Raw genomic sequence first — 24,213 nt, forward strand, 5'->3', positions numbered from 1 at the left:
GTAGGCATCACCACATTCCTCCCCATAACCCTTTTTTTCTTGTAAAACTGAAACTCTGCACCCATTAAACAGTAACTTTCCATTCTCTCCTTGCCCTAGCCCCTGGCAAGCACCACTGTACTTTCTGTCTTTGTGATTTTGTGTGACTGCTATAAGCACCTCACATAAGTGAAGTCATACAGTGTTTATATTCCCGTGACTGGCTTATTGCACTGAGCATAATGTTCTCAAGATTGTCTAGGTTGTAGCATATAGAAGAATTTTTTCCTTTTTAAGGCTGGATAATCTCTCTCTCTTTTTTATGGCTGCATACAACATGTGGGATCTTAGTTCTCTGACCAAAGATCGAACTTGTGCCTCCTGCAGTGGAAGTTCAGAGGCTTAACCCCTGGACTGCCATGGGAGTCTCTTATTTGGCAGTGGTTTATGGTTTCATTGTACATCTTTCACCTCCTTGATTAATTCTGAAATATTTTGTTCTTTTCTATTGTAAATGGATTTTTTCCATATTGTTTATGTTCATGTATAGAGATGCAACTGATTTTTGTGTATTGACTTTGTAACCTTCCAGTTCGCTGAATTTATTTATTAGTTTTAAAAGCTTTTGGGCGTGTGTGTGTGTGTGTAATCTTTAGGGTTTTCGACATAAAAGATCATATCATATGCAAACAAAGGTAATTTTACTTCTTTCTTTTCAATTTCATTGTTTTAAAATTTATTTTTCTTGCCTAATTGCTCTGACTAGAACTTATAGTGCTGTGTAGAATAGAAGTGGTGAAAACAGTTATCCTTTTGTTGTTCCTTACTTTCAAGGAGATTTCAGTCTTTTGCTATGAGTATGATGTTTGCAGTGGCCATTTTACTAGGATGTGTTAACGATATTTTAGAGGAACTGACATATCTTGTTCAAGAATGTGTTGCGCCTGCTCTATTCACATCTTCTTTGGTCCTCTCAGCAGTATTTCAGATATATCAAACATTTCTTAAGTTTATTTTATTTCTAGTTATTTTAGTTTTTGGTCAATATAAGGCATCTGTTTTTCATTTGTATCTTCTAACTGGTTTCCATTTGCACACATCAGTTCAGTTCAGTTCAGTTGCTCAGTCGTGTCCAACTCTTCATGCACATATATATATATAATTTTTGATTTCTGTTTATTTATTTTGTACCTAGTCATCTTACTAAATACTCTCATTGTTTATTTTATTTACTTATTTTTAAAAAGTCTTTATTGAATTTGTTACAATATTGCTTCTGTTTTATACTTTGGGTTTTTGGCCACGAGGTCTGTGGGATCTTAGCTCTCTGACCAGGGATTAAACCCACACTCCTTGCATTGGAAGGTGAAGTCTTAACCACTGGACTGTCAGGGAAATCCCTTTCATTATTCATAATAATTGTTTATATTTAATTATTTGGACTTTCTGGGTCTAAAATGATCTGTGTAAATGATGATGATTTTACTTCTTCCTTTCCAATTTTTATATCTTTTATTTTCTCTTTTATTTACTTGCTTTAACTATGCCTTCAGAACAATGTTAAATAGTAGTCAGTCAGTCAGTCAGTTCAGTCGCTCAGAAGTATGGATACTAAATTCCTGACCTTGTTCTTTTTTTCCCCTTCTATTTGTAGTTTTTAAAAAAAAGATTTAATTGGAGGATAATTGCTTTACAATGTTGTTTTGGTTTCTGCCATACCTTTTTGTTGTTCTTGGAATTAATAGGAATAGTTCTAATACTTTCCCATAGGTTATACGTATTTTTCTCTCAGGCTTTCACCCACCTTTTTATACTTTGCTCTATATTTCTGGGATTAAAAGTCTGCAGGCTACATTTACCTGGCTTCCTTGCTTGTGAGTTCTGCCAATAGTAAGCATTCGAGGAGATCAGACTGTGGGAAGAAGAGGGCACCTCCTGTTTCCAGCTGGACAGTGTGGCTGTTGTTGGCAGTGGCAGTTCTGGAGCCGCAGTGGGGATGGGTGATTCAAGGCTCCATGAGCCTGAGCCAAAAGCTGTACTTTTTTCAGCAACTCTAGCTCTGCCGTCTTTGGCAAGTGGAGAACACGTTGTGACAGTGTGGACAGCAGAACAGCAACAGGAACTGGTGGGATCCAGCGCAGGGGTGTTTGCAGCTTATGATCTCTGGGTACCATCCTTTCTTCCTTCTTCTTCTTCAACATTCCTAACATCTCCATTTAAACCAGTTTTGTACATCACATTGCTTCTGTTTGAAATTGCTAGAGTGAAACTGCCTGACTGGACCTTGACTAATGCATCCATACAGAATCATGTGGACTTTGAGGTTGAGATAAAAGTACTTAATAGTGTTAAGTAAGTATTGAGATGAATATTTCATACCGAGTCCTCTGTCCTCAATCCTATTGTAACTTTTCTTCTATCCTTGCTCCCAGTTGATGAATTTACCTCATACTTTATGGGAGAAATGATCAGATGTAAACTTTATTTTCTATCACAAGACCTACAGATTTTCTGCATCTTCTCCCATCCTTCCTCCTTTATTACAATGGAGGCTGTGTTGTTCTGTCTAGGGTTAATCTCTCTGTTTAGGTCTCTATTATATCCCAACCTTTTTTTATTACTTACATAACAACTTTATTGAGATAATTCACAATTCACATACCATAAAATTTGCCCATTTCAGTTACGCAGTTCAGTGGTTTTAGTATGTTTAGAATTGAGCAAGCATCACAGCAGTCAATTTTAGAACATTTTCATCACCCCTAAAAGAAACTCTAGGTTTTCTAGCGCTCACTCTGTTTTTGCCAACTTTCCCATTACCACCAAACTGCCTTCTGTTTCTATGGATTTACCTCTTCTGGACATTTCATGTAAATGGAATCATTCTATTTGTAGCCTTTTGTGATGGGCTTCTTTCACATTGTATAATGTTTTCAATGTTCACTTATGTTGAAGCATGTATCAATGCTTCACCCTGTTTATGTCCAGACAACATTCCATTGTATGAGGTACTATAATTTGTTTACGCATTCATAGGTGATGTTCATTTGGGTTGTTTAGACTTTTTCTGTGTTATGAGCAATGCTACTATGAATTCTAATCTTAGTTTTATCTCTATCTCTATCACTTTAGGACTCTGTGATCCCATTCATTGTAGCATACCAGGCTCTTCTGTCCATGGAATTTTCCAGACAAGAGTACTAGAGTGGGTTGTCATTTCCTTCTCCAGGGGATCTTCCCTACCCAGGGATCGAACCCAGGTCTCCTGCATTGCAGGCAGATGCTTTACCATCTGAGCCACCAGGGAAGCCCATATCACTATGAATTCTAATGTTAGTTTTATCTCCTCTTTCTCCTAAATCATTTATCTCTATCTCTTCATGGATGTTTCAACATACCAACGTGCTCTAATATATGCCAGGTTAATAAAAACTCAGCTCTCTTGACTCCACACCACCTTTTAGCTACCACCTTGTTTTATAGATCGACTTCACAGTCATAATTCTTGAGTCACTGCTGCTACTGCTGCTGCTAAGTCACTTCAGTTGTGTCGGACTCTGTGCGACCCCATAGATGGCAGCCCACCAGGCTCCCTGGGATTCTCCAGGCAAGAATACTGGAGTGGGTTGCCATTTCCTTCTCCGAATCAAGTGAAAAGTGAAAGTGAAGTCGCTCAGTCGTATCTGACTCTTAGCGACCCCATGGACTGCGGCCTACCAGGCTCCTCCTTCCATGGGATTTTCCAGGCAAGAGTACTGGTGTGGGGTGCCATTGCCTTTGAGTCACTGCTAATGTTATCTAAATTTTCTCACCTTTAATTCTTGCTTCCACGCCCTCTCACCCATTGCTCCAATAAAAACTGTTCTTATCATGGCTGTCGATGACCTTCACATTGCAAGATCCAGTGGCTATTCCCTGTTCTTATATTGTTTGACCCCTTAACTGCTTAAGTTGTCAACTACATCCTCCTTGAAATATTATCTTCTGTAGGCTGTCCCAACAACAATCTTATTCTTCATTTTTTTTGGGCTGCATTTATGTTGACCAAATCTTGGCTCTCTGTGCACCAAAGCCAAACAGAAATACAGAGACAGAGTTATGGAGGAGAAGAAAAGAGTGGCTTTATTAGTTTTCCAGGTAAAGGGGGAAGACGATAGGATAACACCTCAAGAACTGTGCTGCCTGTCCCTGGTGAGTAGGGAAAGGTTATATAGTCAGGCAGGAGTATGTGATAAGCACCAAGGTAGTAACAGTCTTGTATTCTTTCTTCTGTAAAGTGTCAAAAAGGTGGGGTTGCTGACAAGATTAGGGTGTGTGCAGGGTCTTAGGTTACCAATACAGGAGATAGCAAGAGAGGCAGTTCGATCCCTGGGTCAGGAAGATCCTCTGGAGTAGGAAATGGCAACTCAGTCCAGTATCCTGGCCTGAAAAATTCCATGGACAGGAAGGCCCGACAGATTACAGTCTATGGGGTCACAGAGAGTTGGACATGACTGAGCATGTATGCACTAGGGTCTTAGGTGGTCCAGTCTCCTAATCTTGATGAACCTCTCTGGTCCTTTAATCTTGCCTCAGGTGATTTCATTGCTGTTCCTCCTATGATTAGTGACTGTTCTGCTGTTGGGAACTGAGAAAAGGTCATGGAGGCTGAAGTCTTGCTTATAAGAAATGGGAGACAAAAAAGCCTCCATGCCCAGGAGTCCCACAGGGCTCTGCTCGGCATCACTTGGTTTTCATTTTGGTGCATGGGTGCTCTAGTTGTGGTGGTCAGGCTTAGTTGCCAGGTGGTATGTGGAATTTGAATTTCCCTATCAAGAACTGGACATGGAACAACAGAATGGTTCCAAGTAGGAAAAGGAGTACGTCAAGGCTGTATATTGTCACCCTGCTTATTTAACTTATATGCAGAGTACATCATGAGAAACGCTGGTCTGGAAGAAGCACAAGCTGGAATTAAGATTTCCAGGAGAAATATCAATAACCTAAGATATGCTGATGACACCACCCTTATGGCAGAAAGTGAAGAGGAACTAAAAAGCCTCTTGATGAAAGTCAAAGAGGAGAGTGAAAAAGTTTGCTTAAAGCTCAACATTCAGAAAACTAAGATCATGGCATCTGGTCCCATCACTCCATGGGAAATAAATCGGGAAACAGTGGCTGACTTTATTTTTCTGGGCTCCAAAATCACTGCAGATGGTGATTGCAGCCATGAAAGTAAAAGACACTTACTCCTTGGAAGGAAAGTTATGACCAACCTAGACAGCATGTTCAAAAGCAGAGACATTACTTTGCCAACAAAGGTTCATCTAGTCAAGGCTATGGTTTTTACAGTGGTCATGTACGGATGTGAGAGTTGGACTGTGAAGAAAGCTGAATGCTGAAGAATTGATGCTTTTGAACTGTGGTATTGGAGAAGACTCTTGAGAGTCCCTTGGACTGCAAGGAAATTCAACCAGTCCATTCTAAAGGAGATCAGTCCTGATTGTTCTTTGGAAGGAATGATGCTAAAGCTGAAACTCCAATACTCTGGCTACCTCATGTGAAGAGTTGACTCATTAGAAAAGACTCTGATGCTGGGAGGGATTGGGGGCAGGAGGAGAAGGGGATGACAGAGCTGGATGGCATCACCGACTCGATGGACATGAGTCTGGGTGAACTCCAGGAGTTGGTGATGGACAGGGAGCCCTGGTGTGCTGCAATCCATGGGGTCGCAAAGAGTCGGACACGACTGAGTGACTGAACTGAACTGAACTGATCAGGGACTGGGGCTTCTCTTGTGGCTCAGCTGGTAAATAACCTGCCTGCAATGCAGGAGACCTGGGTTCAATCCCTGGGTTGAGAAGATCCTTTGAAGAAGAGAAAGGCTACCCACTCCAGAATTCTGGCCTGGAGAATTCCATGGACTGTATAGTCCATGGGGTCGCAAAGAGTTGGACATGACTGTGTGACTTTCACTTTCACCAGGGATTGAACAGGTGTACCCTGCATTGGAAGATGGATTCTTAACCACTGGTTCACTAGGGAATGCCCCAATCTTCTTGCTTCTATATCACCCCCTAGGTGTTACTTCTTAGACTCCCCCTTGCCCCTTTTAAGGTCTTTGTCATTTGCTCAGTCTTCTAAATTTTGTTTCCTTGGGTTTGATTTTGGGTCTCCCTTTGTCTATATTCTCTCATTAAGTAATACCATTCATTTTCATGACTTTAAATACCATGTCTATGCTAATTATTCACATATTTATCTCTGGGGCAGTTTTTCCCTCTGAGTTTCATTTGACTTGCATATTCAGTTGTTTACATCTTCCTCAGCATGTTTCTTGGATGTGTCCAAGAAACTTGTGACACGCCTCAAACCTCTTGTTTAACTCTCTGCCCATTCTCTTCACCAGCTCAATAATGGCACAATCAATTGCTCAATTGCTCAAGCAAAAACCTAGGACTTAATTTATTCTCCTTCTTTTTCCCTTCAATCTCCCCGTCCCCCTCACTTCTTTCTTCTTCTTTTTGTATCTTATCATTTTCTCTCTTTTTTTAAACTTTGTATAATGGAAAAATTTGAACACAAATTAATAAAATAGTATAATGCACCCATGTATACATCATCCAGTCCCAACAACTTTCAAACCATGGCCAGTCTTGCTTTATCTACATGCTCATCCACTTTCCCTTCCCACCCCCACCGAATACTGTTTTGAGGCAAACTTGTCATTGTCAACTTAAAAAAAATGCACAAACTGAGAGTTGCAAATTTTGCTTGGGGCAAAATGAGGACTGCAACCTGGGAGACAGCACTTCAGGTATCTCTGAGAAGTTGCTCCAAAGAGGTAGAGGAGGAAAGTCAATATATATGATTGCGGTGAAGGGGGAGTTCAGTGCAATCCAGCACTTATTTTACAGAAGGTGTTCTGCTAGTCACAGGGAGCTGATGTCACCTTAAAGGGATTTAACGCTTTTCTAGGTATGAGAGGGCTTCCCTGATAGCTCAGTTGGTAAAGAATCCACCTGTAATGCGGAAACCCTGGTTCGATTCCTGGATCAGGAAGATTTGCTGGAGAAGGGACAGGCTACCCATTCCAGTATTCTTGGGCTTCTCTTGTGGCTCAGCTGGTAAAGAATCTGCCTGCAAAGCTGGAGACCTGGGTTCAATTCGTGGGCTGGGAAGATTCCCTGGAGAAGGGAAAGGCTACCTGGAAAATTCAGGCCAGAATACTCTCCATGGGGTCGCAAAGTCCATGGGGTTGCAAGCAGTTGGACACAACTGAGCTTTCACTTCACTCAGTTGATGAGAAGATGCAAGGATTGGAATCCTGAAATCAGTTCCTGAAAATGACTAGTTATCTAAAGATCTGTTCCACCAGTTTCCTTGGAGCACAGTGTCTCATTCTCCACCCTGAACTCCCTTTAGGGTGTGTTGAAGGTCAACAGCTGCAGCAGGATGAGATTCAATCTCTTTAGAGACAGATGCCCTTGGCAAGCACCAATTTGTAGCTGACATCATTTTGAAACAAGAGGGAAGGGGACAGGGCACAACCTTTAAAAGAATGACATAGCCATAAGACATGACAAAAACTGGTTAGAACCAACTAGGTCTAAAATGGTAGAAGATTCCACTTCTAATAGAACTTGAGCCTCATTATACCTTCATTGTAGTACATTAGCTAAATGACACACCCATCAGTGCCATGACAGTTCTGAGACCCTCCATCAGTTACTTCATTTCGGTTACTCAGTCATGTTTGACTCTTTGTGACCCCATGGACTGCAGCATATCAGGCTTCCTTGTCCATCACCAACTCCTGGAGTTTACTCAAACTCATGTCCATTAAGTCGGTGCCATCCAACCATCTCATACTCTGTTGTCCCCTTCTCCTTCTGCTTTCAATCTTTCCCAGCACCAGGGTCTTTTCAAATGAGTCAGCTCTTCACATAAGATGGCCAAATTATTGGAGTTTTAGCTTCAGCATCAGTCCTTCCAATGAATATTCAGGCCTGATTTTCTTTAGGATGGACTGGTTGGATCTCCTTGCAGTCCAAGGGACTCTTTAGTTCTTCTTTGCTTTCTGCCATAAGAGTGATGCCATCTGCATATCTGAGGTTATTGATATTTCTCCCAGCATTCTTGATTCCAGTTTGTGCTTCATCCAGCCCAGCGTTTCTCATGATGTACTCTGCATATAAGTTAAATAAGCAGGGTGACAATATACAGCCTTGACGTACTCCTTTTCCTATTTGGAACCAGTCTGTTGTTCCATGTCCAGTTTTAACTGTTGCTTCCTGACCTGCATACAGGTTTCTCAAGAGGCAGGTCAGGTGGTCTGGTATTCCCATCTCTTTCAGAATTTTCCACAGTTTATTGAGATCCACACAGTCAAAGGCTTTGGCATAGTCAATAAACCAGAAAGAGATGTTTTTCTGGAACTCTCTTGCTTTTTGGATGATCCAGCAGATGTTGGCAATTTGATCTCTGGTTCCTCTGCCTTTTCTAAAACCAGCTTGAACATCTGGAAGTTTACAGTTCACGTACTGTTGAAGCCTGGCTTGGAGAATCTTCAGCATTACTTTACTAGTGTGTGAGATGAGCGCAATTGTGTGGTAGTTTGAGCATTTTTTGGCATTGCCTTTCTTTGGGAGAGACCCTCCATAAAAGGTCCAAAACTGGGCAGTGGTGCAATTACTAGAAATTCACACCCTCTTCTGAAATAATTTTCAATAATTCTCCCACTCATTAGTCTATGAAATTATCCAGTCCATAAAAACTAACCATGCCATATTTCAAGGCTGCTTTTGTAACAGGAATGGACTTGCCTGGTGGCTCAGATGGTAAATCATCTGCCTACAATGCGGGAGACCTGGGTTCAATCCTTGGGTTGGGAAGATCTCCTGGAGAAGGAAATGGCAACCCACTCTAATACTCTTGCCTGGAAAATCCTATGGATGGAGGAACCTGGTAGGCTATAGTCCATGGGGTTGCAAAGAGTCGGACACTACTGAGCAACTTCACTTTCACTTCACTTTCTTGTAACAGGAGGGAAGCGGGCAGGGCACAACTTTTAAAAGAATGACATAGCCCAAGGAAATGACATAAACCAACTAGAATCAAATGGGACCAAAATGGCAGACAAGACAAGAACTTGATCCTCAATCAGCAAGCTAAATGACACACCCAGAAGTGCCATGACAGTTCCAAGGCATTCTCAAAAGACCAAGGAGTGGGTGGTGGCCCAATTACAGAAAATCTCAACCCCTTTCCCCAAATAGATGGAATAATCCTCCCACTCATTGGGCTGGCTTAAAATTCAACATTCAGAAAACTAAGATCATGGTATCTGGCCCCATTACTTCATGGCAAATGGGGAAACAATGGAAACAGTGAGAGATTTTATTTTCTCGGGCTCCAAAATCACTGCAGATGGTGACTGAAGCCCTGAAATTAAAAGACACTTGCTTCTTAGAAGAAAAGCTATGACAAATCTAGACAGAATATTAAAAAGCGGAGACATTACTTTGCTGACAATGGTACATCTAGTCAAAGCCATGATTTTTCCAGTAGTCATGTATGGATGTGAGAGTTGAACTATAAAGAAAGCTGAGTGCCGAAGAATTGATAGTTTTGAACTGTGGTGTTGGAGAAGACTCTTGAGAGTCCCTTGGATTGCAAGGAGATCAAGCCAGTCAGTCTTAAAGGAAATCATTCCTGAATATTTATTAGAAGTGTTGCAGAAAGGGGGACCCCTTCCAGGGCCCAAAACTGGGCTCTTGTCTAACACTTGGAAGTGAATTGTCCGAGGAGACACATGTGCTGACAAAGCAAGAGATTTTATTGGGAAAGGGCACCCGGGTGGAGAGCAGTAGGGTAAGGGAACCCAGGAGAACAGCTCTGCCGCATGGCTCACAGTTTCAGGTTTTATGGTGATGGGATTAGTTTCTGGGTGGTCTTTGGCCAATCACTCTAATTCATAGTCTTTCCTGGTGGCGCACGCATCGCTCAGCCAAGATGGATGCTAGTGAGAGGGATTCTGGGAAGTGGACGGACCTTTCCCAAACTCTTCTGGTTGGTGGTGGCTTATTGGTTCCGTATTCCTTATCAGGGTCTCCTGTCATAAAACAACTCATGCAAATGGTTACTATGGTGCCTGGCCAGGGTGGGCAGTTTCAATCAGTGTGCTTCCCCCCTAACAGAAGGACTGATGCTGAAGCGCCAATACTTTGGCCAGCTGATGCAAAGAACCGACTCATTAGAAAAGACCCTGATGCTGGGAAAGATTGAACGCAGGAGGAGATGGAGACAACAGAGGATGAGATGGTTGGATGGCACCACCGACTCGATGGACATGAGTTTGAGCAGGCTCCAGGAATTGGTGATGGAAGGGGAAGCCTGGCGTACTGCAGTTCATGGGGTCACAAAGAGTCAGACACGACTGAGCAACTGAACAGAACTGAACTGAATAAAAAGTAATCACACCACATTTCACAGCTGTCAGACTCACCTTCTGTGATGGCCCACACTCAGCCTTTGGCATTTGCTTCTCTCTGAATCTGAATAAATCCACTTTTTCCTAACACTTTGTCTCTCACGGAATTCTTTCTGTGATAAGACCTTAAGAACCTGAGCTCCATTAGGTCCTGAAACCCAGTGTTTCACTACCACGTGGGTTCAAGTGTCAAGCAGGGTTTTGGCTGGATTCAAGTCTTGGCCATGTGGGTTCGAGTCCTAAACTGACAAAACGTGGTCCTGGAGAAGGGAATGGCAAACCACTTCAGTATTTCTGTCTTGAGAACCCCATGAACAGTATGAAAAGGCATAAAGATAGGACACTGAAAGATGAACTCCCTAGGTTGGTAGGTGCCCAATATGCTACTGGAGATCAGTGGAGAACTAACTCCAGAAAGAATGAAGAGACAGAGCCAAAGCAAAAACAACACCCAGTTGTGGATGTGATTGGTGATGGAAGCAAGGTCTGATGTTGTAAAGAGCAATATTGCATAGGAACCTAGAATGTCAGGTCCATGAATCAAGGCAAATTGGAAGTGATCCAACAGGAGATGGCAAGAGTGAACGTCAACATTTTAGGAATCAGCGATCTAAAATGGACTAGAATGGGTGAATTTAACTCAGATGACCATTATATCTACTACTGTGGGCAAGAATCCCTTAGAAGAAATGGAGTAGCCATCATAGTCAACAAGAGAGTTTGAATTGCAGTATTTGGATGCAATCTCAAAAATGACAGAATGATCTCTGTTTGTTTCCAAGGCAAACCATTCAATATCATGGCAATCCAAGTCTATGCCCTGACCGGTAATGCTGAAGAAGCTGAAGCTGAATGGTTCTACGAAGACCTACAAGACCTTTTAGAATTAACACCCCCAAAAGTTGTCCTTTTCATTATCGGGGACTGGGATGCAAAAGTAGGAAGTCAAGAAACACCTGGAGTAACAGGCAAATTTGGCCTTGGAGTACAGAATGAAGCAGGGCAAAGGCTAATGAGTTCTGCCAAGAGAACGCACTGGTCATAGCAAATACCCTCTTCCAACAACACAAGAGAAGACTCTACACATGGACATCACCAGATGCTCAATACTGAAATCAGAATGATTATATTCTTTGCAGCCAAAGATGGAGAAGCTCTATACAGTCAGCTAAAACAAGACTGGGAGCTGACTGTGGCTCAGATCATGAACTCCTTATTGCCAAATTCAGACTTAAATTGAAGAAAATGGGGAAAACTACTAGACCATTCAGGTATGACCTAAATCAAATCCCTTATGATTATACAGTGGAAATGAGAACTAGATTTAAGGGACTAGATCTGATAGACAGAGTGCCTGATGAACTATGGTCTGAGGTTCATGACATTGTACAAGAGACAAGGAGCAAGACCATCCCCCAAAAAAAGAAATGCAAAAAAGAAAAATGGCTGTCTGAGGAGGCCTTACAAATAGCTGTGAAAAGAAGAGAAGCCAAAAGCAAAGGAGAAAAGGAAAGATATATGTATTTGAATGCAGAGTTCCAGAGTATAGCAAGCAGAGATAAGAAAGCCTTCCTCAGTGATCAGTGCAAAGAAATAGAGGAAAACAATAGAATGGGACAGACTGAGACATTACTTTGTCAACAAAGGTCCGTCTAGTCAAGGCTATGGTTTTTCCAGTAGTCATGTATGGATGTGAGAGTTGGACTATAAAGAAAGCTGAGTGCCTAAGAATTGATGCTTTTGAATTGTGGTGTTGGGGAAGACTCCTGAGAGACCCTTGGACAGCAAGGAGATCCAACCAGTTCATCCTAAAGCAGATCAGTCCTGGGTATTCATTGGAAGGACTGATGTTGAAGCTGCAACTCCAATACTTTGGCCACCTGATGCGAAGAGGTGAAGATTGAAAGCAGGAGGAGAAGGGGACAGCAGAGGATGAGATGGTTGGATGGCATCACCAACTCAATGGACATGGGTTTGTGTAAATTCCAGGAGTTGGTGATGGTCAGGGAGGCTTTTCATGCTGCAGTCCATAGGGTCGCAAAGAGTTGGACATGACTGAGCGACTGAACTGAGCGACTGAAAGTCTTGGCCATGAGGGTTCAAGTCCTAAACTGGGTTTCAGCTGGGTTTGAGTCCCAGCACATGGGTTCAAAGTCCCATTCTGAGGTAAATGTTTTCACTCTGTTTTCTGAGATGGCCCATAGTCTGTCTGTGGAGTGTGTATCTCTCTAAATAAATCCACTTACCTATTGTGGCAGAGGAGAGACGATTCTGACTCCATGATGGATCTGTTTCTTTAACTTTAATCTCTGTTTTTCATCACTTTTGTTATTATAATCATACATAACGACCTGCCTCAGGGAACCCTGTCTCTCTGCCTAAAGAGATTAACACTTCCCCTCTGACATTGGCCATTCCAGGAGATATTTGCAAGATAATGGTCTTTATTTCAACTCCCCACCCCCCCCCCCTCTGTCCTATAAAAGAACTTGGCATCCAGATCCATCCAGATAGTTATTTTGAAACATTAGTCTGCAATATTCTCAGTCAGTCAGCCTTCTGAATAAAATTGTTGTTTAGCTGCTAAATTGTGTCCTACTCTTTTCAACCCCAAGGACTGCAGCATACCAGGCTTCCCTGTCCTTCACTATTTTCCGAAGTTTGCTCAAACTCATGTCCATTGAGTTGGTGATGTCATCCAACCATCTCATCCTCTGTCACCTCCTTCTCCTGCCCACAAACTTTCACAGCATCAGGGTCTTTTCCAAAGGTTCTTCAAATCAGGTGGCCAAAGTATTGAAGTTTCAGCTTCAGCATCTGTCCTGCCAATGAATATTCAGGGTTGGTTTCCTTTAGAATTTACTGGTTTGATCTCCTTGCAGTCCAAGGGACTCTCAAGAGTCTTCTCCAGCGCCACAGTTTGAAAGCATTAATTCTTTTTTAAAAAATGTATTTTATTTTATATATTTAGGCCACACCACATGGCATGTGGGGTCTTAGTTCTCGGACCAGGAATTGAACCTGTGCCCCCTGAAGTGGAAGCACAGAGTCTTAACCATTGAACCACCAGGGAAGTCCCTGAAAGCATCAATTTTTTGGTGCTCAGCCTTCTTTATGGTCCAGCTTTCATATAAGTATATGAAAAACTACTGGAAAAACCATCCCTTTGATGATATGGACCTTTGTCAGCAAAGTGATGTCTCTGTTTTCTAATACTGTGTCTAGATTTGTCATAGCTTTTCTTCCAAGGAACAAGTATCTTTTAATTTCATGGCTGCAGTTACTGTCTGCAGTGATTTTGGAGTCCAAGAAAATAAAATCTGTCACTGTTTCCACTTTATCCCCATCTATTTGCTGTGAAGTGATGGGACTGGATGTGATGATCTTTTTTTTTTTTTAAAGGTTGAGTTTTAAGCTAGCTTTTTCATTTTCCTCTCTCACCTTCATCAAGAGGCTCTTTAGTTCCTCTTTGCTTTCTGCCATTAGAGTGGTATTATCTGCTTATCTGAGATTGTTATTTTTCCCAGCAATCTTGATTCCAGCTTGTGATTCATCCAGCCCAGCATTTCACATGATATACTCTGCATATATTGATGCTTTTGAACTATGGAACTGTGGTGTTGGCGAAGACTCTTGAGAGTCCCTTGGACTGCGAGGAGATCAAACCAGTCAATACCAAAGGAAATCAGCCCTGAATATTCATTGGAAGGACTGATGCTGAAACTGAAACTCCAATACTTTGGCCACCTGATGCAAAGAACTGACTCATTTGAAAAAGACCCTGATGCTGGGAAAGATTGAAGGCGGGAGGAGAAGGGGACAACAGAGGATGAGATGGATGGATGGCATTACTGACTCAAAGGACATGAGTGTGAGTAAGCTCCGGGAATTGGTGATGGAGAGGGAAGCCTGGTGTGCTGCAGTCTATGGGGTCACAAAGAGTCAGACGTGACTGAGTGACTGAACTGAACTGAACTCTGCATATAAATTAAATAAGCAGGGTGACAATATACAGCCTTGACATATTCTTTTCCCAATTATGAACCAGTCCATTATTCCATGTCTGATTCTAACTGTTGCTTCTTGACCTGCATGCAGGTTTTGCAGGAGGCAGGTAAGGTGTCTGGTATTCCCATCTCTAAGAATTTTCCACAGTTTGTTATGATCCACATAGTCAAAGGCTTTAGCATAGTCAATGAAGCAGAAGTTTTTCTGGAATTCCCTTACTTTTTTTATGATCCATCAGATGTTATCAATTTTATCTCTGGTTCCTCTGCTTTTTCTAAATCCAGCTTGTACATCTGAAAGTTCTCTGTTCACATACTGTTGAAGCCTAGCTTGAAGAATTTTGGTCATTACCTTGCTAATATGTGAAATACGCATAATTGTGCTGTAGTTTGAACACTCTTTGGTATTGAAATGAAAACTGACTTTTTCCAGTCCTGTGACCATTGCTGAGTTTTCCAAATTTGCTGGCATATTGAGTGCAGCACTTTAACAGCATCATCTTTTAGGATTTGAAATAACTTAGCTGGAATTTCATCACCTTTACTAGCTTTGTTCATAGTAATGCTTCCTAAGGCCCACTTGACTTTGCACTCTAGGATGTATGGCTCTAGGTGAGGGACCACACCATCGTGGTTATCTGGGTCATTAAAGCCTCTTTTGTATAGTTCTCTGTGTATTCTTACTACTATCTAATTAGTCTCTGTTAATACATTCCATAAGAACAAGAACTGTGTCTTTTTTCCCTCATCACATTTCCAGCCTGGCAAGTAGTAAATACTGAAAACATGTATGTCAAAAAACGACCAATAGGGAATTCCCTGGTGGTCCAGTGGTTAGGATTCTGCTGCCACTGCAGGGAGCAGAGAGTTCATGGGTTCTATCCCTGGTTGGCTGGTTAGGGAAATAAGATCCCACATGCCAAGACCAAAACAATAATAACAACAACATCATTCACTACCAATAGATTAATCACAATTTATAATTTAAAAAAATTTGTCTATATTTTAAAATCTGGGAATTCCCTGGTGGTCCAGTGGTTAAGAATCTGCCCGCCAATGCAGGGGACATAGATTCAATCCCTGGTCCTGGAAAAAATCCCACATGCCGTGGGGCCACTAAGTCCATTCGCTACAACCTCTGAACCCCTGTGCAGCAACAAGAGAAGCCACCCCAGTGACAAGCACATGCATCGCAACTAGAGAAAAGTCTGAGGCAGCGACGAAGATCCAGTGCAACCAAACATAAATAAAATAAAAATAATTTATAAGAAAAAAAAATCTGCTGTTTTCTCTGTTGAGATAGCTCTACAGAGTCAGAGAGCATATTTTCCTCTTCATGGTGATGTCCTTGGGGCCATTTCCAGTGCCTATCTCAGGGACCACTCAACCGTATGATCTATCATATGGATGAATAAAGGGTCTATATCATTGAGAAAAGGTCCATGCCATTGAGAGCTTTCTCTGCCAATCAAAGGGGTTTGGATCTTATTCTATAGGTAATGGGAATCAGTCATATGATCTGATTGACTTGTTGGAAACATCTCTCTGATGACTGATTTAAGGAAAAAAGATTGGAGGCAGGGAGACCAGTTCAGAGAGGATTTGCTATGGTCCAGTGAAGGGATAATATTTGGAACAACAGTGGTGGGGGCAGAGAGGAGGAGATCTATAAGAAGGTATTTAATTCCCTTTTTCATTTTAAAAGTTTTGGTAAACTAAGTATAACACAAAAGTAACTGTTTAAACCATTTTAAAGTGTATAGTTCAGTGGCATTAAGTTCTTTTCCATTATTGCGCCACTATCACCTAACACCCACCTCCAGAACTTTTTGATCTTCCCAACTGAAACTCTGTACCTATTAAACATTAACTCTCCAAGAGCCCTTGGCAGCCACTAAGCATTTGTAATTCTTAGTGGATTACTTTGAGGGCTCTGACTCGGGTCACTGGATTCAATTTATCAGAATAAGGAGATGTTGTCTTTTGAAGATGGTGAATTTGGTTTTAGCATGCTGATTTTAAATATATGAATCTAGAACTTTGAAGAACATTTTAAGCTGGAGATAAATATTTGAAACCCATTAGCATAGAGGTTGGATCTGGTCCTGAACTCCAGACAAGCAAGCCTTCTTGTGCTCTTGGATTTGGTTGGATGCAGTGAAACTGCCCCAGGCCAACCACTGGGAGTCATTCTTCACCCTCCTGTTCACTGCCCCCTTCTGCATTCAATAAACCACAAAATCTTGCCATGTATTTCCAAATACCTTCTAAACATATCTTGAATCTGTCTTCTCTTTCTTATTCCAACCACCAGGGCTTTTGTTCAAGCCCCCATCATTGGTTTCTAGACCATGAAAACTGTTTCCTAATGGGTTCCCCCTCCTTCTTTTTAAAAAAAATTTTAATTGGAGGATAATTGCTTTACAACATTGTATTGGCTTCTGCTATATAACAATGTGAATCAGGTGTAAGTATACGAATATCCCCTACTTCTTGAGCCTCCCTCCCTTTAGGTTTTTAGTTTGGCATCTTGAAATCCATTCTCCACACTGTCACCAAATATGCTTTACCAAAAACACACACATGACCATGTCACACCCTTATTTAAAAATCTGAATAGTTTTTTCATTGTCTGCTGGATAAGGTCCAAGTGCCTTAATGTGGTAGACAAGGCCCTCTGTGATCGGCCCCTGATGGAAAGAAACCGCAGCCTCTTCTCTGAGGCTTCCTCCCAGCCCACCCCCATCCCCCACTTCTGGGCTGTTTCTCCCTCTGCCAGACAGGTCCCTTGCACCACACTGGGGTCGCTCCTTTCTTTGGTTAGATTTCACCTCAGGCTCTTCATTGCCTAGTATGGCTTTCCTGATGAGTCCCCGACCTGATGTGATTCTAGGCCTCTTTTTCCTTATACTATATACAGATATTAATACTATTATTATACTCATCACATTGCACCGAAGATACCAGTTTACAGATCTGTCTACCTGTAAAGGCCTGTTGAACACAGGGATGGTCTTACAATTTCCTGTAGCACCAACACAGTTTGCAGGATGGATGAGCGCTGTAAAGGAACTGATGCATGAGTAGGAAACAAAACACACTTATGGGAAACTTTTAAGTGAAAGATAAAGCAGTGCTGCACGTGATTAGTGCAAAAACAAAATACGCAGTGACACACTCCAGATTCTGTGAAGTTTGTTTTTGTTGTTGCTGTTGCTGTGGTTGTTGTTTGTTTGTTTTTAATTTTGCAATACCACAGTAATCAGTATTCTAGAACCCTGGAATCCCTGGTGGCTCAGTGGTAAAATGTCTGCCTGCAATGCAGGACACCCAGGTTTGATCCCTAGGTTGGGAAGCTGCCCTGGAGAAGGAAATGGCAACCCACTCCAGTGGGTTCTGCTATATATTCTTGCCTGGGAAATCCCAAGGACAGAGGAGCCTGGCGGGCCACAGACCATGGGGACAGAAAAGAATCAGACACGACTTAGTGTGTCTAACCCTGGTCCTCAAAGTGCCCCTAGCTCTGAAAGCCAACATTATTGGTTTCACTGGGGCATTTGTTAGAAATGAAGAGTTTTAGGTTCCACCCCAGACCTACTGAATATGCATTTAGAACAAGATCCCCAGGTCATTCACATACGTATCTGTGTCTGTATGTACATTGAAAAGCTCTGTCTTAAGAAACCACTTTATTGGCTGAAAAGGGAGATGGAGCTTGTGAGTTCAGGGTCCTTGGTCCCCTTGGTTCCTCCAAGAGGCAGTGCTCTCTGGGGAGGCCTGGACATTCCAGAGGTTGATTTCAGGAAGGAGTGGCGGCAAGGCCTCCATTTAAGGGGTACCTAGATGGGCAGATGTACAGACTTAGCACCTCACAGCAGGGTCAAACAAGAGCTGCCTGGGGCCTGGGCCTGGGCATGGCTAATTAAGCCCAAATGGAGTCCAGCAAGGATCAAACCGAGTCAGTGAGGCATGAAGTGAACCTGGATGGAACTGGTAGGCGAGATAGACAGAGGCCTGGTCAGTGAGTATGAGTCAAGGCCAGAGGATCAGATGAGACAATTCCTGGTGTTAGGGCAGGGACTGGGGCTGGGCCCTTAGCTTCAGGAATGAGGCGAGGCTCAGAGTTGGAGTAGGGGTTAGAATGTCTAGTGCAAACATCATTCTTGGCAACTCTGAGCAGTATTTTCACCTTTAGAAGGTGTGGCTCTGCTAGAATGCCCAGCTTTATAGTGCAGTTGGCAGACTTTCCCTTAGATGTCCTCTGGTCACAAGGAACTCTCAAGAAGCACAGGGAGAGTGACAAGAAGAGTGTGTGCCCTCCAGCAACCCAGTGTGCTCTTCTCATTACACATATTTATTGCACAACTTTTGTGTGCACTCTCTCATGTTCCAATATGATGCTTTAGTATTTCACAGCAAAAGTACTGGAAGCCACCAGATATGACTTAGCATGCCAACTATATTTGTTAAGAAGTACTGAGCTCTCCTTTTTTTTCCTTTTGCTGTTGTCCTCATCTTCAGATAACATCGTTATTTATTTATTTTAAATTAAATTAAATTTTTCTGGCCACACCTTGTGGCATGCAGGATCTTAGTTCCCCAACCAGGGATTGATCCCTTGACCCCCATGGTGGAAGTGCAGTGTCTTAACCACTAGACCACCAGGGAAGTCCCAAGATAGTAACATATAATCTTATTTTTAACAATTTGCATAAGAAGATGAAGGCACACATCCAAAACAGACACAACAATATTGAAGAAGTAACACTTTATAAGCAACTGACATGTTATATAAAAAGCACTGAACTGTGAGGCTGAAATTCTGCATTTAGTTACCATTCTACCATGTGCAGGCTACGTAGCCTGTCATTTATCTGAGCCTTAGTTTCTTCATTTGTTCCATGGGAAAAATATGTCATGCCTACCTCTCAGATGAGGCTCAAATGAAGAAATGCAAGCGAGAGTGCATTGTAAACCACTTGCATCACCCCGAGGTACAATATTACCGTGTGGCTGTTATTATTCTGCCTAGTAAATATCAAGATGTGGAAGATTAGAGTAAAGCTTCAGTCAAAGCCAGATTGTTTGTTTTTGACCATGCCACGAGCACTGCAGGATCCTAGTTCTCTGACGAGGGATTGAACTAGTGCCCCCTGCACTGTCAGCACAGAGACCTAACCACTGAACTGCCAGGGAATTTCCCCAGGTAGTTCTTTTTACTGAGTTCTCCCTTTTTCTTCTCTCAGAGGAGAGTGTTGAGGATGGGAACTTGAAGCTGGCCCCTGACCTAGGAGGGCTGTGTGACCCAGCAGAGCTCATTAAGGCTTGTTAAGAAGTCCTGTGTCCCTAGCATAGATTAGCATTTTGCTAGGAATAGAATCCAAATCTGAACCTTAGGGGGAATATATGCCTTCTTAATATGGAATCAGATTTTATTGACTTGAGAGAAAAATTAATCCTTGTTATAGTGAGGTGTTGGCACCCCACTCCGGTACTCTTGCCTGGAAAACCCCATGGACGGAGGAGCCTGGTAGGCTGCAGTCCATGGGGTCTTTCAGAGTCGGAAACAACTGAGCGACTTCACTTTCACTTTTCACTTTCATGCACTGGAGAAGGTAATGGCAACCCACTCCAGTGTTCTTGCCTGGAGAATCCCAGGGACCGGGAAGCCTGGTGGGCTGCTGTCTATGGGGTCGCACAGAGTCGGACACGACTGAAGTGACTTAGCAGCAGTATAGTGAGGTGTGCTTACTTTTTAGGTAACTTGTGAAAAAATTGCCTACAGCGTACTCCATTCATGAAATCAGAGAACTCCTCCCCACTTTGGATCTGGTAAAATCTGGTAGGGGAAAACTTTTATTAACATTTGGCTAAAAGGCTAAAATCTGAAGCTTGAACATGGGTGGAGAAAGAGGAAATCTCCACAAGAAACTTTTTCTGCTTAAGTCTTGGGTTTTAAGGGCTCCTTATTCAAGGAATGAGTTAAGGCAGCACATCAAGTCTTCTTATTCTATACTGCTCTGTGCAGAGTGCCCAGGCCAGACAGAAAAGGAATGGTGTAAATCTCCGTTATAGCAATAGGAGTGACTTTTTTCCCCTAGGGAAGCCTGGAGAGGTGGGAGAATGCTGGCAGGGGCTGAGACATGGTCATGGATGGGGGAGGATGACCTTCTTCTGACCTCCTTGGATTTGCTTGGAGGAGGCATCACTTTAATCTACTGAGATGCTGCTGCTTTCCTGGTAAGAGAGAACTTGAGGTTGACTTATCTGAATTTTCACTCCCTTACTCCCACAGGGAGCAGAGAAATCCACAGTAGGACAGAAAGGAAGAGTCTTATTATCACTCAGGGAACCAGGGAAGTTACATGGCCTGGGGCTTGTGTTCATGAAAGACCTCCGGTATAGGACTTTGCTATTATTGCCTAATAAGGTCACACTGTCTTTGCATTTATTGATGATATTCAAAGTTTAGGTTGGTTAAAAATAAACATAAAAAATGCACCAATGTTTCAGTAACTCTGTTCTGGCATTTCTTCATTTTCTGATACACCCACAGTCTGAGAAATGGAAGAAGACTAGTCCTCTCTCACCCTCTGGGTGGCCTTGCCTGCCACATGTGGGTTGTAGATAGTTGCAGTCAGTTATGACATTTCTAGAAAGTTAATTCATGGTTCCGAATGTTTCAAAACTGTGAAAACTGCGTTTCCCCTTTCAAGAAAGGCACTAAAAACAATGGGGAATCATGAATGTCAGTCTAATGGACCATTTTACTAATATCACAAAAACGTGTGACCTCACTCCTCACCCAAGCAACTCCAGTCCTGCCTGGCTCCTGAAGCACTCCCCAAAGAGCAGATCCCCAAAGAACTGTCACTATTTGACCTTTCTGGAAGATCCCCGAGAAGCCCCGCTCACCAGGCTTGTCTTTATTGTCAGTGAGGAAAGCCCTTATCATCAGGGCATTGATCAAATAATCAGCGACAATATTTTAAGATTGTAGCCACCCAATATGGATGGACCTTGGAGACCATCATACTAAGCGAAGTAAGTCAGAGAAAAGCAAATATCATGTTATCACTTATACATAGGATCTAAAAAAATGAATATAAACAAATACATCTTCCTTTTTAAAATAACAGCAATAACAAAACAACAAAGAGCTCCGTATCAACCATTCATTCCTATGTATATACCAAAGAGAAATGGAAACATATATCCTCTCAAAACATTGTACACCAGGGAACTATACTCAGTATTTTATAATAACATAAAAGGGAAAAGAATCTGAAAAAAATAGATGTGTATGTATAACTGAATCACTTTGTTCTACACCTGAACCTAACAATGTAAATCATCTATAATTAAAAAAGTTTTTTGTACGTGAGAGTTTGTAGCAAAGTTATTCATAGTAGCCCCAAAGTGTAAAGAACCCAAGTACTCTTAAACTGATACATGGATAAATAAAATATGACATATCCATACAATGGAATATTATTTGGCCACAAAAAGATATCAGTAATGATTCATGCTACAACATGGATGAACCTTGAAAACATGCTAAGTGAAAGAGGCCAGACACAAAACACCGCCTGCTCCATGGTTCTATTTATATGAAATATCTAAAAGAGGCAAATCTGTACAGGAGATACTGGGAGGAGGGAAGAAAGGGAAGCAATGGCTAAGGGGTACAGAGTAACTTTTTGAAGTGATGTGTGTGGTGGTTAAATGATGCTGTGAGTATACTAAAACCCATGGGATTGTGTACTTTATTTTTTAAAACTATATATTTAAAATTATTTATTTATTTATTTTATTTGGCTGTGCTGCGTGGCATTCGGGCTCTTACTTCCCTGACCAGGGATCAAACCTGGGCCCCCTGAATTGGGCAGGCTCCCAGCATTGGGAAATCCCCCCATCAGGGAAGTCCCAGAACTTTGTATTTTATATGAGTGGATTTTATGGTCCATAAATTAGACCTCAATAAAACTGTAAAAAATAATAAAAATAAAAGTAGTTTCCTCTTGGCCTCCCTTATATGTGCATCTAAAAAGATATGATACAAATGAACTTACAAAACAGAAATGGACTGACTCACAGATTTAGACTTACAGACTTAGAAAGGTTGCTGGGGGGAAGGAAGAGGGGAAGGAAGGGATGGTTAGGGAGTTCCTGATGGATATGTACACACTGCTATATTTAAAATGGGTAACCAACAAAGAGCTACTATATAGCACAGGGAACTCTGCTCACTGTTATGTGGCAGCCTGGATGGGAGGGGAGTTTGGGGGAGAATGGATACATGTATACCTATGGCTGAGTCCCTTGGCTGTTCACCTGAAACTGTCATAGCATTGTTTATCAGTTATACCCCAATACAAAATAAAAAGTTTTAAAAGACATATATATATATATATATATATATATATATATATGTATGCATATATTTGGCATATATATTACAAGAATAATGTGATTAAATCAACTTAAGCATCTCATAAGTTTGGTTTACACCCAATGTAAAAATATTTAATTCAAAAATTAAAAATGCCAAAGATTATCTAGGTAAGCAATTACCTCCAATGGAAAAAAAAAAAAATGCAGGGGAAAAAAAACCAGGTTCCTCTTTGTTCCCCCACACTAAAAAGAAAATAGAAGGGACTTCTCTGGTGGTCCAGTAGTTAAGAATCTGCCTGGCGATGCAGGGGTCCACAGGTTCAATTCCTGGTTCGGGAACTAAAATCCCACATGCTGCAGAATGACTAAACCCAAGCCACAACTAGAGTCCAAATGCCACAATGGAAGGTCCTGTGTGTTGCAACTAAGACATAGCAAAATAGACAAACAAAAAAAAAGAAAACAGAAGCAGTGATTTCTACCCTTGGATCAGTGGTTCTCAACTGGGGCCAGTCGATATTTGCCTACCTCTGGAGACACTGTTTGTCACAGCTGGGGGAAGGGTGCTACTGGCATCTAGTGGACAGAGGCCAAGGCTGCTGCCAACCTTCCTGTAAGGCAACGGCAGTCATTCACAGCAAAGAATGACCTGGCCCCAAATGTCAGGCACATCAAGATTGAGAAATCCTGCCCTACATCGAGCTCCATGGGGACAGAGCAGGGTACGTGGTGTACCCAGTCCCTCTCACCATGGCCAGTGTCCTTTGGTGTCATGGTATTCCCTGTACTGAGCTGTTAGAAGCCATACCAACAAACTCACTTTTAAAGAAACTGTGGGGATGCGAACCACAGTCATCTCTCTAGGGATATGCTTCGGAGAAGCTTCTGTCTGGTCTTAGCTCCAGGAATAGTTGTGGTGCCCCAAGCAGTCTGTCTCTGTTTTATCTCACGGACATTGTAGACTCTGGAACTAACCAGACTTTCCTTTTTGGGTTGACAGCTAAACAGTTTTGAGCCAAACTTGTGACCCACCCTTAGGAAGGGCATGAGTCTTATAGTTGGCATTTTTTAGTTTCATTCCTGACTCTATTTTATATCCCTACCTCTTTTTCTGTTTTAAAATTTTATTTTTTTCTCTTTATTTCTATTGCTCCTACTTTTAATTTTAGCTTTTTTTTGACGGGGGTTCGTTTGATATGTCTTAGTAAGCTATTTATGCTGTGCAACAAGAAACAAAACACAAAATTAATAAATGTAAACAGCAAGTCTCCCCTTAGCTCTGGAAGTTCTTAGGCAGAGTGGTGAATGAAGTTATAGAAGCATAGTAAGGACTGTGGGCAGGGACTAATGCCCACCCCCCCA

The 24,213-nt window shown here is 42.0% G+C and overlaps 1 non-coding gene across 1 annotated transcript; it reads right to left on the reverse strand.

Moving 5' to 3' along the window:
- Positions 1-3,214: 3,214 nt before the first annotated feature.
- Positions 3,215-3,286, reverse strand: TRNAC-GCA (transfer RNA cysteine (anticodon GCA)). The gene has a single exon. It is a non-coding gene; the product is annotated as a tRNA-Cys (tRNA).
- Between the last annotated feature and the right edge of the window lie 20,927 nt (positions 3,287-24,213).

The sequence above is a fragment of the Bos indicus genome, chromosome 5, assembly GCF_029378745.1.
Source record: "Bos indicus isolate NIAB-ARS_2022 breed Sahiwal x Tharparkar chromosome 5, NIAB-ARS_B.indTharparkar_mat_pri_1.0, whole genome shotgun sequence".
Classification (NCBI taxonomy): domain Eukaryota; kingdom Metazoa; phylum Chordata; class Mammalia; order Artiodactyla; family Bovidae; genus Bos; species Bos indicus.